The 18,010-nt window shown below is 40.7% G+C and overlaps 1 protein-coding gene and 1 pseudogene across 2 annotated transcripts in view; one reads left to right on the top strand and one right to left on the bottom strand.

The window, feature by feature from the left end:
* SPIN1 (spindlin 1) overlaps positions 1-18,010 on the top strand; it is an 81,700-nt gene that overhangs the window by 10,604 nt on the left and 53,086 nt on the right. The window lies entirely within an intron of this gene.
* LOC109563292 (ubiquitin-like FUBI-ribosomal protein eS30 fusion protein) lies at positions 4,339-4,818 on the bottom strand (annotated as a pseudogene).

Here is an 18,010-nt window from a genome sequence, read left to right as displayed (position 1 = left end):
GGTTCCTCTGCCTTTTTTAAAACCAGCTTGAACATCTGAAAGTTCACGGTTCATGCGGTACTGTTGAAGTCTGGCTTGGAGAATTCTCCAAGCATTACTTCACTAGCGTGTGAGATGAGTGCAATTGTGGGGTAGTTTGAGCATTCTTTGGCCTTGCCTTTCTAAAGTATTGGAATGAAAACTGACCTTTTCCAGTCCTGTGACCACTGCTGAGTTTTCCAAATTTACTAGCATATTGAGTGCAGCACTTTTAACAGCATCATCTTTTAGAATTTGAAATAGCTCAACTGGAATTCCATCACCTCCACTAGCTTTGTTCATAGTGATGATTCCTAAGGTCCACTTGACTTCACATTCCAGGATGTCTGGCTCTAGGTGAGTAATCACACCATCGTGATTATCTGGGTCGTGAAGATCTTTTTTGTACAGTTCTTCTGTGTATTCTTGTCACCTCTTCTTAGTATCTTCTGCTTCTGTTAGGTCCATGACATGTCTGTCCTTTATTGAGTCCATCTTTGCATGAAATGTTCCCTTGGTATCTAATTTTCTTGAAGAGATCTCTAGTCTTTCCCATTCTATTGTCTTCCTCTGTTTCTTTGCACTGATCACTGAGGAAGGCTTTCTTATCTTTCCTTGCTGTTCTTTGGAACTCTGCATTCAAATGGATATATCTTTCCTTTTCTCCTTTGCTTTTTGCTTCTCTTGTTTTCACAGCTATTTGTAAGGCCTCCTCAGACAGCCAGTTTGCCTTTTTGCATTTCTTTTTCTTGGGGATGGTCTTGATCCCTGCCTCCTGTACAATGCCACAAACCTCTGTCCATAGTTCATCAGGCACTCTATCAGATCTAATCTCATGAATCTTTTAAATGGACTCAGTAAAAGATAAAAGCAATCTTATGTGCTTTCCCTTTATAAATAGTCTTCACCACAAGTTTTAGTCCATAAAGTAGTGTTTACCTAAAATGCATTAGCTTTAAATAAATAAATAATTTACATAACTGTGGGACTATAATTTGGTAGAATCTTTTTGGAAAGTGGCTTCACTGAAGAAATATAAATTGCCTATACTCTTTTTATTTTATCATTTTTTAATTGGAGTGTAGTTGCTTTACAGTGTTGTGTTTCTGCTATGCAAAAGCGTGCATCAGCTATAACTGCATACATCCGCTCTCTCTTGAGCCTCCCTCCCATCCCCTGCGTCCCACCCCTCTAGGTCATCCCAGAACTCAAAGACAAGCTTCCTGTGCTCTGCGGAAGCCTCTCAGTAGCTAGCTGTTTTACAGATGGTAGTGTGTATATGTCAGCGCCACTCTCTCAGTCCACCCCCACCCCCCACCCAAAGTCCATCCTCTACATCTGCATCTTTGTTCCTGTACTGCAATTTGGTTCCTCAGTACCATTTTTCTAGATTGCATGTATATTCCATGTATACATGATATTTGTTTTTCTAACTTCCCTCTGTTGTATGACAGATTCTAGGTTCATCCACGTCACTACAAATGACCCAATTTTGTTCCTTTCTATGGCTGCTGAGTAATATTCCATTGTATATATGCACCACATCTTTATCCATTCATCTGTCAACAGACATCAAAACTGCTTCCACATCCTTGCTGTTGTAAACAGTGCTGCTGTGAACATTGGGGTACATGTGTCCTTTTGAATTATGGTTTTCTCAGGGAGTATGCCCAGTAGTGGGATTGCTGAGTCATATATGGTAGTTTTGAGAGTTGTATTGATGTCTTTACTCAAATGAATACTAAGGTGAAGGTAAGAAGCGGGAGAGAGGGACGGAGAAAAAGAGGAAGGAATTACTTTTTCCTTTGGCCCCCATCACCCTCAGCATCACCTTTGGGCTTCCCAGCTGGCTCTGCGGTAAAGAACCTGCCTACTAATGTGGGAAACTCAGGAAACACTGGTTCGATCTCTGGGTCAGGAAGATCCTCTGGAGGAGGAAATGGCAACCCACTCGGATATTCTTGCCTGGAAAATTTCATGGATAGAGGAGCCTGGTGGGCTGCAGTCCATGGGGGTGCAAGGAGTCAGGCATGACTGAGCACACACAGATGATACTTTTATTCTTAGTTATTTAAGGATCCTCCACACTGTTCTCCATAGTGGTTGTATCTGATTAATAGTAGCCAATTCCTGTTTTGGTTTAAGGACAGTTGACTTTTCAGAGTCTTGCCTTTTTTTTTTTTCAGTGAAATATACTGAAAGTACAGAAGTAATTACAAATCTGTGGTTTGTGACACATTACCCGTGCAATTGTTACTCATTTTTGTCATTCATTTCATTCACAAGGTCATGTATAGTTGTGGTTTGTTTATGCATGTAATGATTTACTCATGTATTATCCATGGCTGTTCATTCTCCTGCTGTAAAATATTAGGTTGTTCCCACTTTGAAACTGTTCACTTCCTCCCAAGGACAAGAAAGGAAGTTCGGATTAGATTTTGCAGTATTGGGAGAAATACTTGTGAGAGAGTGAACAGCCCCTTGCAGGTCTGATGCATGTGGAGGAGGAAGAAATTGAAGAGAATGCCTGGTAATTTAGGACTTAAGTGCTGTTCTAAGAAAGTTTTAGCAAGGCCAGTGACATGTCCTCTAGCCAAAGATGGGACCAGAGGAGTCCCTTGTCCTGCTGAAATGGCCATTCTTAAGCATCCTGCCTATGGCCAGTCATTGGCTAGAACACCCTGTGGGAAGTATTGGTCTGGGTCAAGGGCCGTGATGGATTTAGAACCGAGCAGCTCCCCATATTAAGTGATCCAGGAGGCTCATTTCATGAGTGTCACGTGGCTTGTGTAAGTGGATGTGCTCTGAACATTCAGGTTTCTTGATTGCTTTTCTGTTGGGTAGACTTAGTAGAATTGTTGGGTCTTTTATGCCTATGTTCAGTATTAGATAATGACGAACATCCAGTGTGGGTATACCTATCAGTTTCTTTTCTGGTGAATGCATTCTTGTGATTCCACATCCTCACCAGTATTAAGTTTAAATCTTTTCTGAGAGCGTGTGGCAGTATTTTTGCTTTTAGTTTCTGCCTCTGAAGTTAAGTAATCATGTGATTTGTCTTGGCCAGTGCAGTGTGAGCTGAAGAGACTTGTCACAGGCTTTAAGAGCAGTGGTGAGATTTCCCGTATTCCCTTCCTTTTGCCAGTGATCCTGTTTACAAGTGGAGCTTCTTGCAGTGCAGGTCTTTATGTGTCTAGAGCAAACTGAGAGCTGAGGATGTGGGGGGCAAGAGTGGAGAAAAGAGGAAGAAGGCAGGAAGTGGGAGTTTCTTTGGTCTTAAGCAACTAAGATTTTGAGAGTTGTTTGCAATCATAGCATACTCATTAACCTAGCCCGTCAGGTAAACTTTTTTTTTCCTTATTTCCAAATACACTTTTATTTTTAAGGGCAGCTTTAGGTTCACAGCAATACTGAGTAGAAAGTACAGAGTTCCCTGTATCCCCTGATCCCACACAAGCACAGCCTCTCCTGTTGGCAACATCCTGTACCAGATTGTACATTTGTTAGAGTGGATGAACCTACGTTGACATCATTGTCATCCAAGGTCACATAGGGTTCACTCTTTTTAAAATATACTTGTTTGTTTATTTGGCTGTGCGAGGTTTTAGTTGTGGCATGCGGGACCTTCTGTTCTCAGTGATGCGTGCCTGGTCTTTAGTTGTGTCATGCTAACTCTCAGTTGTGGCATGTGGGATCTATTACTACTTCGCTGACTAGGAACGAAAGCTGGGCTGTGTGTGTTGGGAACATGGAGTATTAGTTACTGGACCACCAGGGTTCACTCTTGGTTTTATATAGTCTGTGAACCTTTACATTTGTAATGTGTATCCACCATTACAATTACATACAGAATAGTTTCTTTGCTCTAAGAATCTTCTGTATTCTGTGTGCTTTTTTCTGATTTCTGTTTTGATTCCTTTGTGGTCAGAATACTATGGAGAATGCAATGGCACCCCACTCCAGTACTTTTGCCTAGAAAATCCCATGGACGGAGGAGCCTGGTAGGCTGCAGTCCATGGGGTCGATAGAGTCGGACCCGACTGACTTCACTTTCACTTTTCACTTTCATGCATTGGAGAAGGAAATGGCAACCCACTCCAGTGTTCTTGCCTGGAGAATCCCAGGGACGGGGAAGCTTGGTGGGCTGCCGTCAATGGGGTCGCACAGAGTCGGACATGACTGAAGTGACTTAGCAGCAGCAGCAGCAGAACACTATATGATTAAAAGCTTATGACATTTTTTGAAGCTTACTTTATGGCCTGACATATAATTTGATCAGGTTCTTTTTTTTTTTTTTAATGATTGGGCTAAGTGGCTTTATTAGAGAAAGCCAAGGTTATGGAGGACTTGAGAGTTGGCACTGGGGCCCTTCTTGCCCAAAGTGGGCACAACACTGACAAAGTGCTGGTTCTACTGCATAGGCTTCTTGGCCCAGTCTGTCTTCTTTTCGTCTTGTTTGGCACCTTCAGAGTCTGACCCTTACTTTCCCAGCAGGGGCCAGGGAACCATGGACCAACCATGAGGCTGGCTACTTCCAGAGTGCCCAGAACCTCTAACCCACACTGGCCCAGGGTAACCTCATCCTCTCCGGGCGTGCCTGCCAGGAGCAGGACTTGATCCTTTGGAGCAGTGCTCTCCAGTGAGACTACATACATGAGCCTTGATCTGGGCGACTGTCTCCTGGCTGCTCACCTGGAGAGTGTGTAGCTCCTGCGCGCTGACAGAGAGCTCCTTGTTGGCAACTAGATCATGGACGCTGCTGCTGCTACCACAGATGTGGAGTAGTGTGGGCGAGCACATTCTTGCTGCTGCTGTGCGCCACACCACTGCTTTGATCAGTTTTTGTAGATGACCTGTGTGTGCTTGGAAAGAACATGCTTGAACTTTGTTGGACGCAGTGTTCTATATTTGTTAGTTCAGCTTTGCTAGTTGTGTTAAATTCTTCTTGTCCTTTTATCCCTTCTGTTTGCTGGTTGTATTGGTTATCAAGAGAAATGTATTGGTATGCTTCTTTTGCATTTGTCTGTTTCTCCTTAATGATAATTTTTGCTTTATCTATTTTGTGGTTATGTTACTAGGTGCATACATGTTTAGCATTGTATATTTTCCTCACCACTGAGTCTTTTAAAATAATGTGTCCTTTAAGGCAAAAGTAGTATTAGAGGTAAAGTTCGATTAGCTTAATATTAATGTAATTGCATTATCTTTTCTCTGATTAGTTGGTATAGTGTGTGCCTTTTAATTTTTTTAACTTGTATTTGCAGTCTTTCTGCATACTTTCTATTTTTCTGTTGTCAACAATACATAGCTGGGATTTAAAAAATCTAGTCTGACAATATTTCTTGTAACTGGAGTGTTTGGTCTATTGATATTTAACAAAATGACTAACATGAAAGTGAAGTTGCTCAGTCGTGTCTGACTCTTTGCAACGCCATGGACTGTAGCCCACCAGGCTCCTCCGTCCTTGGGATTCTCCAGACAAGAATACTGGAGTGGGTTGCCATTTCCTTCTCCAGTGGGTTTAAATGTGTTCTTGTGTTTTCTGTTTATTGTACCTGTTCTATGTCTTTTCCTCAGTTTTTTGGATGTCTTTTTTTTTTTTTTAACTCTGCTAACCTCAAGGTTACTTAAAACACGGATCGCTGACTTGTCAAAATCTAACGTTTGGTTATTTCCCCCTCTTTGTGGACGCTGAAACTCCATTTATTTTATTTTCACTTATGTAGCTCAGTTGATGCTATTTTAACTGTGTATATTTTATCTTATACATTATTAATTTGTCCAGTAATCACCATTTATTTATTGTTTTTAAAAACCCCTCATTTGACTATGTCAGATCTTGGTTGCCGCACGTGGAATCTTTGCTGCCGCAGGTGGGCTCTTCGTAACTGCCTGTGGACTTTTCTCCACTTGTGGCGTGCAGCCTCACTAGTTCCAGCGAGTGGTGGGATCTTAGTTCAGTGACCAGGGGTCAATGCATGTCCCCTGCATTGGAGGGCAAAGTCCTGACCCCTGGACCTCCAGGGAGTTCCCCTAGTACTGGCCATTTACCTTAACCCTTTTCATTGCTCTTCATTCCTTGCTGTAATTCCAGTCAGTCCAAGTCCAGTTTCGTTTTCCTTCTGCCTGAAGAGCAGTCTTTGTTTCTCCCCTGTTGTGTGACTCCTCATAGTGAATTCTATGAGTTTGTGTTAGTTTAAAAATATCTCAAATTGATTTTTCTTTTTGAAGGATATTTTTGATATGTATAGAGTTTTAACTTGTCAGTTTTCTTCTAAGGTGTTGAAAGAACTTACTGAATTACATTTTCAGCTTTTATTTATTTTTTTTATTAAGTAAACTGTCAGTTTAGTATTTGCTGTCATGGATAGACTCTTTTTTACTTCATGCTTTTTATTTATTTATTTCGTCTTTCGTTTTGAACAGTTTTTGTGATTTTTTTTAAATTTATATTTTGTGTGTTTATATTTTGTATTTTATGTATTTTTTAATTTATATTTTGTGTTTACAGGTCTTACTGAATCTGTGGTAATGCTTTTTATTCTTTGGAGACGTTTGCAGTCATTGTTTTTTAATGTATTTCTGCTGCCCTGTCTCCCAACCCTCCACGCCATTAAAATACTTGTGAGATTTTCCTGATGTTTTATTTACCCTTTGCATGCTTCATTCTTGATATTTTTTCTGATCTCCCTTTGTTCACTAATTTTTAACGAAACTAGCTTACTGATAATCTGTCCATTGAGGTTACTGTGTTTTTTCACTTCTGGAAAATCTGATTCTGTAGTAGTTTTCTACCAGAGTTTTATATTTCATTTTTAATCACTTTGAATGTGATAGTTGCAGATGTTTTTTCATTTATTTATTTATTCCTGTAGCCTTCCTCCCATAACTTACTTTAAAGGATAATTTTGTAACTGCAATAGCCGGCAGCCCAGTTCAGTTCAGTTTAGTCATGTCCAACTCTTTGTGACCCCATGAACCGCAGCACGCCAGGCCTCCCTGTCCATTACCAACTCCCGGAGTTCACTCAAACTCATGTCCATCGAGTCGGTGATGCTCTCCAACCATCTCATCCTCTGTTGTTCCCTTCTCCTCCTTCCCTCAATCTTTCCCAGCATCAGGGTCTTTTCAAATGAGTTAGCTCTTCTTATCAGGTGGCTGATGAGAAGTATTGGAATTTCAAAACTCAAAGTATTGGAGTTTCAGCGCCAACATCAGTCTCACCAATGGACACCCAGGACTGATCTCCTTTAGGATGGACTGGTTGGATCTCCTTGCAATCCAAGAGACTCTCAAGAGTCTTCTCCAACACCACAGTTCAAAAGCATCAATTCTTCGGCACTCTGCCTTCTTTATAGTCCAACTCTCACATCCATACATGACCACTGGAAAAACCATAGCCTTGACTAGACGGACCTTTGTTGGCAAAGCTTTTTATTGTGCTCTCTAGGTTGATCATAACTTTCCTTCCAAGGAGCAAGTGTCTTTTAATTTCAGGGCTGGAATCACCATTTGCACTGATTTTGGAGCCAGAAAAATAAAGTCAGCCATGTGTCCACTGTTTCCCCATCTGTTTCCCATGAAGTGATGGGACTGGATGCCATGATCTTCGTTTTCTGAATGTTGAGCTTTAAGCCAACTTTTTCATTCTCTTTCACTTTCATCAAGAGGCTATTTAGACATTAGTGGGTCTTGCTTTTTTTGGTTGTTGTTGTTTGTTGTTGCAGCTTGTTTTTATTTTGTCTCTTTGTGGGTTAACTTACATGGTTGCACATGTATTAGATTATATTTTTTAAATTGTTTGAGATAATTTGGGCTCTGGGATGGTATTCCTGGAGAGGATTTATGCTTGCTCTGCCAGACATCTGAGGGATTAGGTGGTTTAGGATAATCTCAGTTAAGTTTTAAGGTAGAGATGAGTTGCAGCTAGGTTTCTTACCTACCATTCCCTCAGATCCCAAGAGCAGTTCAGGATTTCATCTTACAGAGAGATGGATATACTAGCCCCCTCCTTCCTTTGGTAGTCCCTGGGTTCTGGCCTTTGGCCCCTCACCTTGCAAAGTTGTTACCTTTAGCTGCCCCAAACATTTGGCCGTTACCCTCAGGGATAAAAGTGGTTGCAAATTTGGGGTTTACCTCTCAAGGCCCTACCTCTGGAAGCACTATCTTAAAATTCTTTGATACCTGCAAGCATTTGATTAGGGTATGTGTCAGTGTGTGTGTTAAAGTTTTGGCCTGTGGACATTTTCAGTCATATACAGTTGTTCCTCAGTATTTGCGGGGGATTGATTCTAGAATCCCCTGAAGAAAGCCATGGATGCTCAAGTCTCTTCCATAAAATGACATAGTTTTTGCATGTAACCTCTGCACATCCTCCCATATACTGTGTCATTTCTAAATTATTTGTAATACCAAATTCAACATAAGTACTGCATAAATGGTTGCAAATGCAACATAAATGCTGTGTAAGTAGTTACCAGTGCCATGGGGGAACTTTCTGAAATTTTTTTCCCTTGAATATTCTTTATCTAAGGTAGGTTGAATCTGTGGATGTGCAACTTCGATACAGAGGGTGAATGATATAACAGTCAAGAAAATAATGTAAAAGAACCCCCTTTGTCTCTGTGACACCACTCCAGTGATACCTTCTTAAGTTGGATAACTTCCTGGCTTCTGGTATGCGCAAGATGTTCCAAGCTCTTCATGTATTTCCTCCCCTTTACCTGGAATTAACCATTCCTATAAGAAACCCTGGTTCCCGATAGTTTTTGTTAGTGTTGTTCTTCCAGATTTTATGTTACTATTCTAGCTCTCAGGTGAGTGGTCTAAGTCACCAGTCCGTCACAGTGACTCTAGTCCGTCACTACCAGGATTGTCTGCTCCTCACAGTGATTCCTGTGTGTCCTTGTAGAGACACACCGAAGATTCGGAGCTGTTTTTTTGCCAGTGGTTTTAGGCAGGAGTGGTTTTGTCATGGGTCTTTTGGCAGTCTGGCGAAACCTATGGATACCTTCTCAGAATGTTTCTGAATACAGTAAGTTAAATACAAGGGAGCAAAGGAGAAATAAATTTAAACATTTAAATAGTTAACTAAAATATTAAAACTTTAGTAATAGTGCTTTTTTGTTTCTGTATTATGTGGCAGATAAGACATATAGATAAACAGTTTTTATATTTTAAGGTACGGAAATGGTAGTTCTTGATGTTCATCAGAGAGTGAATTGAGGTGGCCTTTGACCTTTCACATTTGTTGGTTATTCAGTCATTCAGTCGTGTCTGACTCTGCCACCCCATGGACTGTAGCATATTGAGCCATAAATAATTGATGATAGGGAATACAGGAGAGCATTATAGATGTGTGGGTCAGTGCATATAATCCTAAGACGCTAGCTGCTCAGAGTGAGGCTACACTTTACAGGCTGAAGCATTGTCCTCCATAAAACTACCCTCACTGCAGACACCAGCAATAAACTTGGTCCACAAGCCATCCACATTTCTGACCACCTGGGTTACAAAGTCAGGGATTCCCATGACCACCTCAGATTTGAGAATTTACTAGAAGAACTCATAGAACTCAGGAAAATGCTACAGTTTCATTATAGCAGAAAAGGATCCAAATCCCCATGACCACCCAAAAGAAGAAACACACAGGACGAGGTCTGTAATAATCTGGGTGGGGATCATCCAGTTTTCTTTGGTGGAGTCAGGAGTATCACTGTCCTGCACATGGATATGTAACGGTGTGTAGGGCTGGAGTATTGCTGACCAGGGAAGATTGGCTGTCCAAAGTGTTTTACTGGGGCTTTGTTATGTAAGCATGGGTGATTGAATCATTGGCCATAAGGTTGAGCCCAATCTTTAGCTTCTCTCCTTGAAAATTGACTGCTGTCAGGGGATTCAAAATCCCAATTCTCTAATCCCCTAGTTGATCTTTTTGGTGAGTCATCTTGTTAGCACAAACTATCTAGGGGATCGTAAATCAAAAGCACTCCTGTTACTAAGTACATTCCAAGGGTTTAGAAGGTACTTCCTAGGAACTGGGACGAAGGCCAGCCAAACTCTTTGTTTTACAACAGTCACCAATTCTGTTTTCATAGTTTGATGACTAATACCCTGATGGCTCTGGTCATGTCTGTTCTGTGGCAGGGCATGTAACTTAATTTAGAAGTAGTGGATGAGCTTTAAAGCTATTTTGAGATCTGTAACATATGCAGTGGGGGTTGGAAAGATCTGTGATTTCTATTGTTTGAGAAAGTCAGGGATACTCAAATAATATTGTGGTTTCATACACATGATGGAAGTCAAAGGAAAATGAAGATAGAATTTTTCCCTTGTCCAAGTTCATGGTACTTGTGAAGTTTGTCCATGCTTAAGAGCTCTTATATTAGAACTTGGTGTCTAGATGTCTAGTGATTTAGACTGTTTAATGGTTTTCTTTATATTGATAGTTTGGGGCTCTGAAGGCCTTCCAAATATACTCTTGGTATATACTGTAGCCAAACACTGGGTAGTTAATGATGTTGCGTTCAAATTGAGCCCTTCATTTTATTATTATTTTTTTTTTAATTTTATTTTATTTTTAAACTTTACAATATTGTATTGGTTTTGCCATATATCAAAATGAATCCGCCACAGGTATACATGTGTTCCCCATCCTGAACCCTCCTCCCTCCTCCCTCCCCATACCATCCCTCTGGGTCATCATCCCAGTGCACCAGCCCCAAGCATCCAGTATCGTGCATCGAACCTGGACTGGCGACTTGTTTCATATATGATATTATACATGTTTCAATGCCATTCTCCCAAATCATCCCACCCTCTCCCTCTCCCACAGAGTCCAAAAGACTGTTCTATACATCGGTGTTTCTTTTGCTGTCTCATATACAGGGTTATTGTTACCATCTTTCTAAATTCCATAAATATGCATTAGTATACTGTATTGGTGTTTTTCTTTCTGGCTTACTTCACTCTGTATAATAGGCTCCAGTTTCATCCACCTCATTAGAACTGATTCAAATGTATTCTTTTTAATGGCTGAGTAATACTCCGTTGTGTATATGTACCATAGCTTTCTTATCCATTCATCTGCTGATGGACATCTAGGTTGCTTCCATGTCCTGGCTATTTTAAACAGTGCTGCGATGAACATTGGGGTACACGTGTCCCTTTCCCTTCTGGTTTCCTCAGTGTGTATGCCCAGCAGTGGGATTGCTGGATCACAAGGTGGTTCTAGTTCCAGGTTTTTAAGGAATCTTCACACTGTTCTCCATAGTCGCTGTACTAGTTTGCACTCCCACCAACAGTGTAAGAGGGTTCCCCTTTCTCCACACCCTCTCCAGTATTTATTGCTTGTAGACTTTTGGATCACAGCCATTCTGACTGGTGTGAAATGGTACCTCATAGTGGTTTTGATTTGCATATCTCTTATAATGAGTGATGTTGAGCATCTTTTCATGTGTTTGTTAGCTATCTGTATGTCTTTGGAGAAATGTCTATTTAGTTCTTTGGCCCATTTTTTGATTGGGTCATTTATTTTTCTGGAATTGAGCTGTAGGAGTTGCTTGTATATTTTTGAGATCAGTTGTTTGTCTGTTGCTTCATTTGCTATTATTTTCTCCCATCCTGAAGGCTGTCTTTTCACCTTGCTTATAGCTTTCCTTTGTTGTGCAGAAGCTTTTAAGTTTAATTAGGTCCCATTTGTTTATTTTTGCTTTGATTTCCAATATTCTGGGAGGTGGGTCATAGAGGATCCTGCTGTGATGTATGTCAGAGAGTGTTTTGCCTATGTTCTCCTCTAGGAGTTTTATAGTTTCTGGTCTTACGTTTAGATCTTTAATCCATTGAGCCCTTCATTTTAACCTTAAAGTTTTAGCCAAAGGGATGTCAGCACCAGAGACCTAGAGTGCTGGGTTTACCTGCCATCCATTGAAAGATTTGTGACTGGACTTTCTAGTAAATTCTTTTAGGTACTTAGAAAGGTTCTAAGTTGTAAACCGATGCTTTTTCTTTCCAGATTTATAAAATCTGAAACTATTGACTCTTTTTCTCTCTTACCATTTATTGTGAAAATTTTCAAACATAGAAAAGTTGAAACAGGCTTTTGAACATCTGTATACTTGCCATCCAGATTCAGGAGTTGCAAATACTTTGCCACCTTTTCTTAATCTATTAAAAAACAAAGCCCATCTTAGGAAGTAAGCTGCAGACTGTTGTACGTGGTAAGCCGTGCTATTGCCACTCGTTCCAAACTCTGCTGTTGTCCTCTCTCTGCTGTTCCCCGTCCCCCAGGCTTTTAAAATGAAATTTCCTCTACGTTGAAAGGTTAAAACTATAGCTTAATTATGCCTGTATGTTCTCCATTGAGATTTCATTTGCTAACATTTTGCTCTACTAATATTTTTTGTTGAGCCATTTGAAAGTTGCAGTAAATTGCAGGCATCATAACACTTTTAAGATTTGGGTGTTCTTCTTTGTATCTACAATATCTTAAGAAAATTATTTTTTATTTAATGTTTAGGTCCTATTCAGATTTTAGCCATATGTCATTTTTCATATAAATATTTGTGTTAACATAAATTCCCCCCCTACACTCTGAACCCTCTATGATGACAACTTTAAGACCCTTGCTGGCAGCCCAAACTTCAGCGTACACATGATGTGTTTGGCCTTTAATGTTCCTATGTACTTTTGCATTGGTGTTGAGACTTCTTTGGAACATGGCACTTTTGCTTAAGCAGCTTTAGGAATTTATAAATAGCACTGTTTGGTGATAGCAGCTGGCAGCAAATATTTTGATATGTAACTTCTGCTTTGTGTTTATTACTTAATTTTACATCTGAAAATGTGAAACATTCATTTCTTAACCTTTTGGAGACAACAGCGCTGTGTCATTGATTTTTTTTTTTTTTTTTTTTTGCGGTGTTCTTTTCCTTTACGGGCACCATCTATGTTTTTAATTTTTGTTTGGTTTGTGGGCCACACCGTGTGGCGTGTGGGATCGTAGTTCACCTGCCAGAGATTGAACCCATGCCCCTGCAGTGGAAGTGCAGAATTTTAACCACTGGACCACCAGGGAAGTCCCTGTGTTTATTTTTAAAATAAGAAATATATCTCAGTAGCACTTCTTGCAGCCCACTTGCGAGCTGTTTTAATTTTGGTGCCGTAGGTTTTTAATTTCCAAAATGAAACAGCTATAGTGTGTGTGCGCCTCGTGGTGGCTGTGTCGAGTCTGAGTTGTTAGATGTATATCAGTGTGTGAGACATAGCATGTGCTTGGGGACAAACAGCCTTTGAGATGATTATCGAAGACTTTTGAGCTCTAAAACGAAATTAATGACATTTTAAAAGTGGTCTAGCAAAATCGCATACCTGGATAGCTAGCTATATTTAATACAGATGGACTTAGCAGAGGGAAATCCAAGGTCATCTTTTCTCCAAGTTTTATTACGAAAAATTTTATTTTTTTAATTTAAATTGAAGTAGGAATTTGGAGAATAACATTAGTATGTTCTTTGTTTTGATTCAGAAATTAATATTTTGTCATTTTCACTTGATTGATTGTTGTATGTATTGCTTTCTTCCCCTGAACTGTTTGAAATTCACTTGCAGACATTATGTCACCCTACCTGTAGAAATTTCAGTGTGCGTTTCCTAAAAATAAGTGTATTCTTGTGCATAACTATAATGTCATCGTGCTTTTAAAGGTTAATGATAATGTCGTAATGTGTTATCTATTATATAGTCCCTATTTAAATTTCCCCATTTGTCCTCAGTGTCTTCTACAGCTTTTCCCCCTCCAAACCATTCATTTAGGATTTACTTGTCTGCTTTTAGTCCCTTAATCTAGATCAGTATGTCTACCTTTTTTTCTTATGACATTGAACTTTTATAGAATATGACCCATTTGTCTTGTAGAAGCTTCTTACCTGCTCTAGTGCATGGTGTGCTTTGCATTACATCATGTCTGGAAGACTCTGAAGTGTGGTTGGCTCATAATTAGTGCTGTTGAATGGTTTGGTCCCTCCACTGTCAACCACCGTTCATAATCAGCGGGTAATTTGGGGTGATTCTTTGGTACTATGCAACATTATTCTCTAGAAGCCTTTCGCCTCATGGGGTTAGCAGTCTGCTGGGTTTAATCCTGAATACAGGGCTATCTTTTTTATGGCCATCAAATTAAGCTTCACTTGATAACATTTTCTGTGATATTTGAAAAAAATTGTGACTCCTGCTATCTTAGAAATGAGATTTTGCTATATCATTTCTAAGATAAAATCAGGCAGTTTGGAATAGTAATTGGAACTCAAAAATGGGGAAGGACTTTTGTATTATTAAAAAAGCTCCTGTATCCTTTCCTGCTGCAACTCTTCAATCTTTCTGTTTTACTTTCTGTGAAAGTATTGTAACAAGTTTAACCTGAAAATTTTAATTCAGTGGTAAGCAATAGAAAATCATACAAAGACAAGCTTATATCTGCTAGTGAGAAGGGTGCCTTTAGATCATCAGTAGCCAAATTTTTTATGTTACAGAACCAAGTTGATTTATTAAGTTAGGGAACATTGGTACTTGTGGAGGTTAAAATATTCTTCAGTCTTTGAAGTAGCTTTGTAAAGAATGTCAGAAAAGGAGCAGAGTTGTGAGATGTTTTTAAAATTGGAAAATACTACATCCTTTGTTAGGTGCTGTTGATAATATTTTAGTGGTAAGGGAAATTGATACAGAAGATGGGATTTGCAAAACATATGAAAGGGTTGAATTGAAACAGTTCGTCTCTTACTATAGTAGGAGAAGGTACCGGTCAGCTAATAAATTTGGTAGTGGAGAAGGCAATGGCTCCCCACTCCAGTACTCTTTCCTGGAAAATCCCATGGATGGAGGAGCCTGGTAGGCTGCGGACCATGGGGTTGCGAAGAATGGGACACGACTGAGTGTCTTCACTTTCACTTTTCCCTTTCATGCATTGGAGAAGGAAATGGCAACCCACTCCAGTGTTCTTGCCTGGAGAATCCCAGGGATGGGGGAGCCTGGTGGGCTGCCGTCTATGGGGTCACACAGAGTCAGACACGACTGAAGTGACTTAGCAGCAGCAGCAGCAGCAGCAGTAGGAAAATGAGTAGTTCTCTTTTGTTTGCTTCCATCTGACTAGCAAAAAGGACGCTTACCTGCTGAGGATGGGCATGGTATTGTCAAAAGCTCACTTGAGATATAAGATTATAAGTTTGAAGTTTTTCAGCCATGTTTAATGGCTCAAATTGTGGCTGTAGTAAATAAGAAGTTGGTTTTGGCAGAAAGTGCCAGAGGCAAGCAAGGGAGTCACTATGCAATTGACCATCTGTGGAATCTAAGCTGAGTAATGAGGGCGGTTAGTACCCAAGGAGATAAAAATCAAGCCGTAGTTTGGAGGTAGTGGTTGCATAAAGTAATTGTTGGGAGTAGGATGGCTGGTGTAAGAAAAGTGCAGTGACTAGAGGTTGTTTTGAGTGTGAGATGCTTAAAATAAAGATTCCAGAGGTCTTGGAGTGATTGGTAATGAGAAGGTTGAGGTTGTGACTGTGGAGATGGTTGGCTGGAGTTGGGTAGATTGAAGTTAGAACCAAGGGGGCATGTTGTTCAAAGGATCCTATGTTGCCAAAAATGTAATGGAAAACAAGCAAACCAGGAACCAGATTTTCAAAAATATGTGCAGATGACTAGAGGGTTAATGGGTAGATAGAGGTCTGAAACAAAAAGTTCAGTTTAGTTGCTCTGTTGCGTCCAACTCTTTGGGACCCTGTGGACTGCGGCACACCAGGCTTCCCTGTCCATCACTAACTCCCGGAACTTGTCCAAACTCATATACATCGAGTTGGTGATGCCATCCAACCATCTCATCCTCTGTCATCCCCTTTTCCTCCTGCCTTCAATCTTTACCAGCATCAGCGTCTTCTAATGAGTGGACCCTTTGCATTAGGTGGCCAAAGTATTGGAGTTTCAGCTTCAGCATCAGTCCTTCCAATGAATACTCAGGACTGATTTCCTTTATGATTGACTGGTTTGATCTCCTTGCAGTCCACAGGATTCTGAAGAGCCTTCTCCAGCACCACAGTTCAAAAGCATCAATTCTTTTGAAGAAAAAGGGAGGCCTTTTATTACTAGTGAGTGCTGTGGCACATGCCTCCACATTAGGGTGTGGGGGTAAAGATAGTGGAGAACACAAACAACCACTTTGGAGGGAGCTACTGGATGGCGGGGACTGCCTTTCAGAAGGCAGTGGAGAGGTTTGGACAATTGGAGGTTATGGGCTGTAGGGTTCCAGTAGGGAAAGCTACAGCAGCGTGGGAAGAGTTGAATGTGGAAGCTGAGATTTCTGGTGTGAAAGAGGTAGAGCTGTGCAAGGCTTGCATGGCTGTTGGGTGGACTCTTGGGAAAGGTGGATGTCTATCTTTGTTGTCATGACACCTAGACTGATTTCCTCAGCTCAATGTGGGAGAGCCCCTAGGAACAGCTTGGGAACCTTGCGTGGGGAAAAAGTCACCTTTAGAGAAGGTGCTGCTGCTTCTACAGAGACCAGCCAATTCTGACTCCATGTTGGACCTGTTTCTTCAACTTGCTTTTTGTTGCTGTTATTGTGATCTTACTTAATCAGTTCAGTTCAGTTTAGTCGTTCAGTTCAGTTCAGTCGCTCAGTCGTGTCCAACTCTCTGCGACCCAATGGACTGCAGCACGCCAGGCCTTCCTGTTCATCACCAACTCCCAGAGCCTACTCAGACTCATGTCCCATTGAGTTGGTGATGCCATCCAAACATCTCATCCTCTGTCGTCCCCTTCTCCTGCCTTCAATCTTTCCCAGCATCAGAGTCTTTTCAAATGAGTCAGTTCTTTGCATCAGGTGGCCAAAGTATTGGAGTTTTAGCTTCAGCATCAATTCTTCCAGTGAATACTCAGGATTGATCTCCTTTAGGATGGACTGGTTGGATCTCCTTGCTGTCCAAGGAACTCTCAAGACATCTTCTCCAACAGCACATTTCAAAAGCATCAGTTCTTTGGTTCTCAGCTTTCTTTATAGTCCAACTCTCACATCCATACATGACTATTGGAAAAACCATAGCTTTGACTAGACGGACCTTTGTTGGCAAAGTAATGTCTCTGCTATTTAACATGCTGTCTAGGTTGGTTATAACTTTTCTTCCAAGGAGCAAGCGTCTTTTAATTTCATCTGCATATGATGGAGTCATCATATGCAGTGATTTTGGAGCCCCCCAAAATAAAGGCTTTCACTGTTTCTATTGTTTGCACATCTATTTGCCATGAAGTGATGGGACGGGATCTTTGTTTTCTGAATGTTGAGCTTTAAGCCAACTTTCTCACTCACCTCTTTCACTTTCATCAAGAGGCTATTTAGTTCTTCGCTTTCTGCCATAAGGGTGGGGTCATCTGCCTATCTGAGGTTATTGATATTTCTCCCAGCAATCTTGATTCCAGCTTGTGCTTCATCCAGCCCAGATGAACTCTGGATGAACTCTCTTCATGACGTACACTGCATATAAGTTAAATAAGCTGGGTGACAATATACAGCCTTGACATTCTCCTTTCCTGATTTGGAACCAGTGTGTTGTTCCATGTCCAGTTACAACTGTTGCTGCTTGGCCTGCATACAGATTTCTCAGGAGACAGGTCAGATGGTCTGGTATTCCCATCTCTTGAAGAATTTTCCACAGTTTGTTGTGATCCACACAGTCAAAATCTTTGGCATAGTCAATAAAGCAGAAATAGATGTTTTTGGGAAACTCTCTTGCTTTTTCGATGATCCAGCGGATGTTGGCAATTTGATCCCTGGTTCCTCTGCATTTTCTAAATCCAGCTTGAACATCTGGAAGTTCATGGTTCACATACTGTTGAAGCCTGGCTTGGAGAATTTTGAGCATTACTTTGCTAGTGTGTGAGATGAGTGCAGTTGTGCGGTAGTTTGAGCATTCTTTGACCTTGCCTTTCTTAGGGATTGGAATGAAAACTG

The sequence above is a fragment of the Bos indicus genome, chromosome 8 (genome assembly GCF_029378745.1).
Source record: "Bos indicus isolate NIAB-ARS_2022 breed Sahiwal x Tharparkar chromosome 8, NIAB-ARS_B.indTharparkar_mat_pri_1.0, whole genome shotgun sequence".
NCBI lineage: Eukaryota > Metazoa > Chordata > Mammalia > Artiodactyla > Bovidae > Bos > Bos indicus.
The sequence above is the reverse complement of the archived record's forward strand: the minus strand, read 5'-3'. Positions and strand labels throughout refer to the sequence as shown.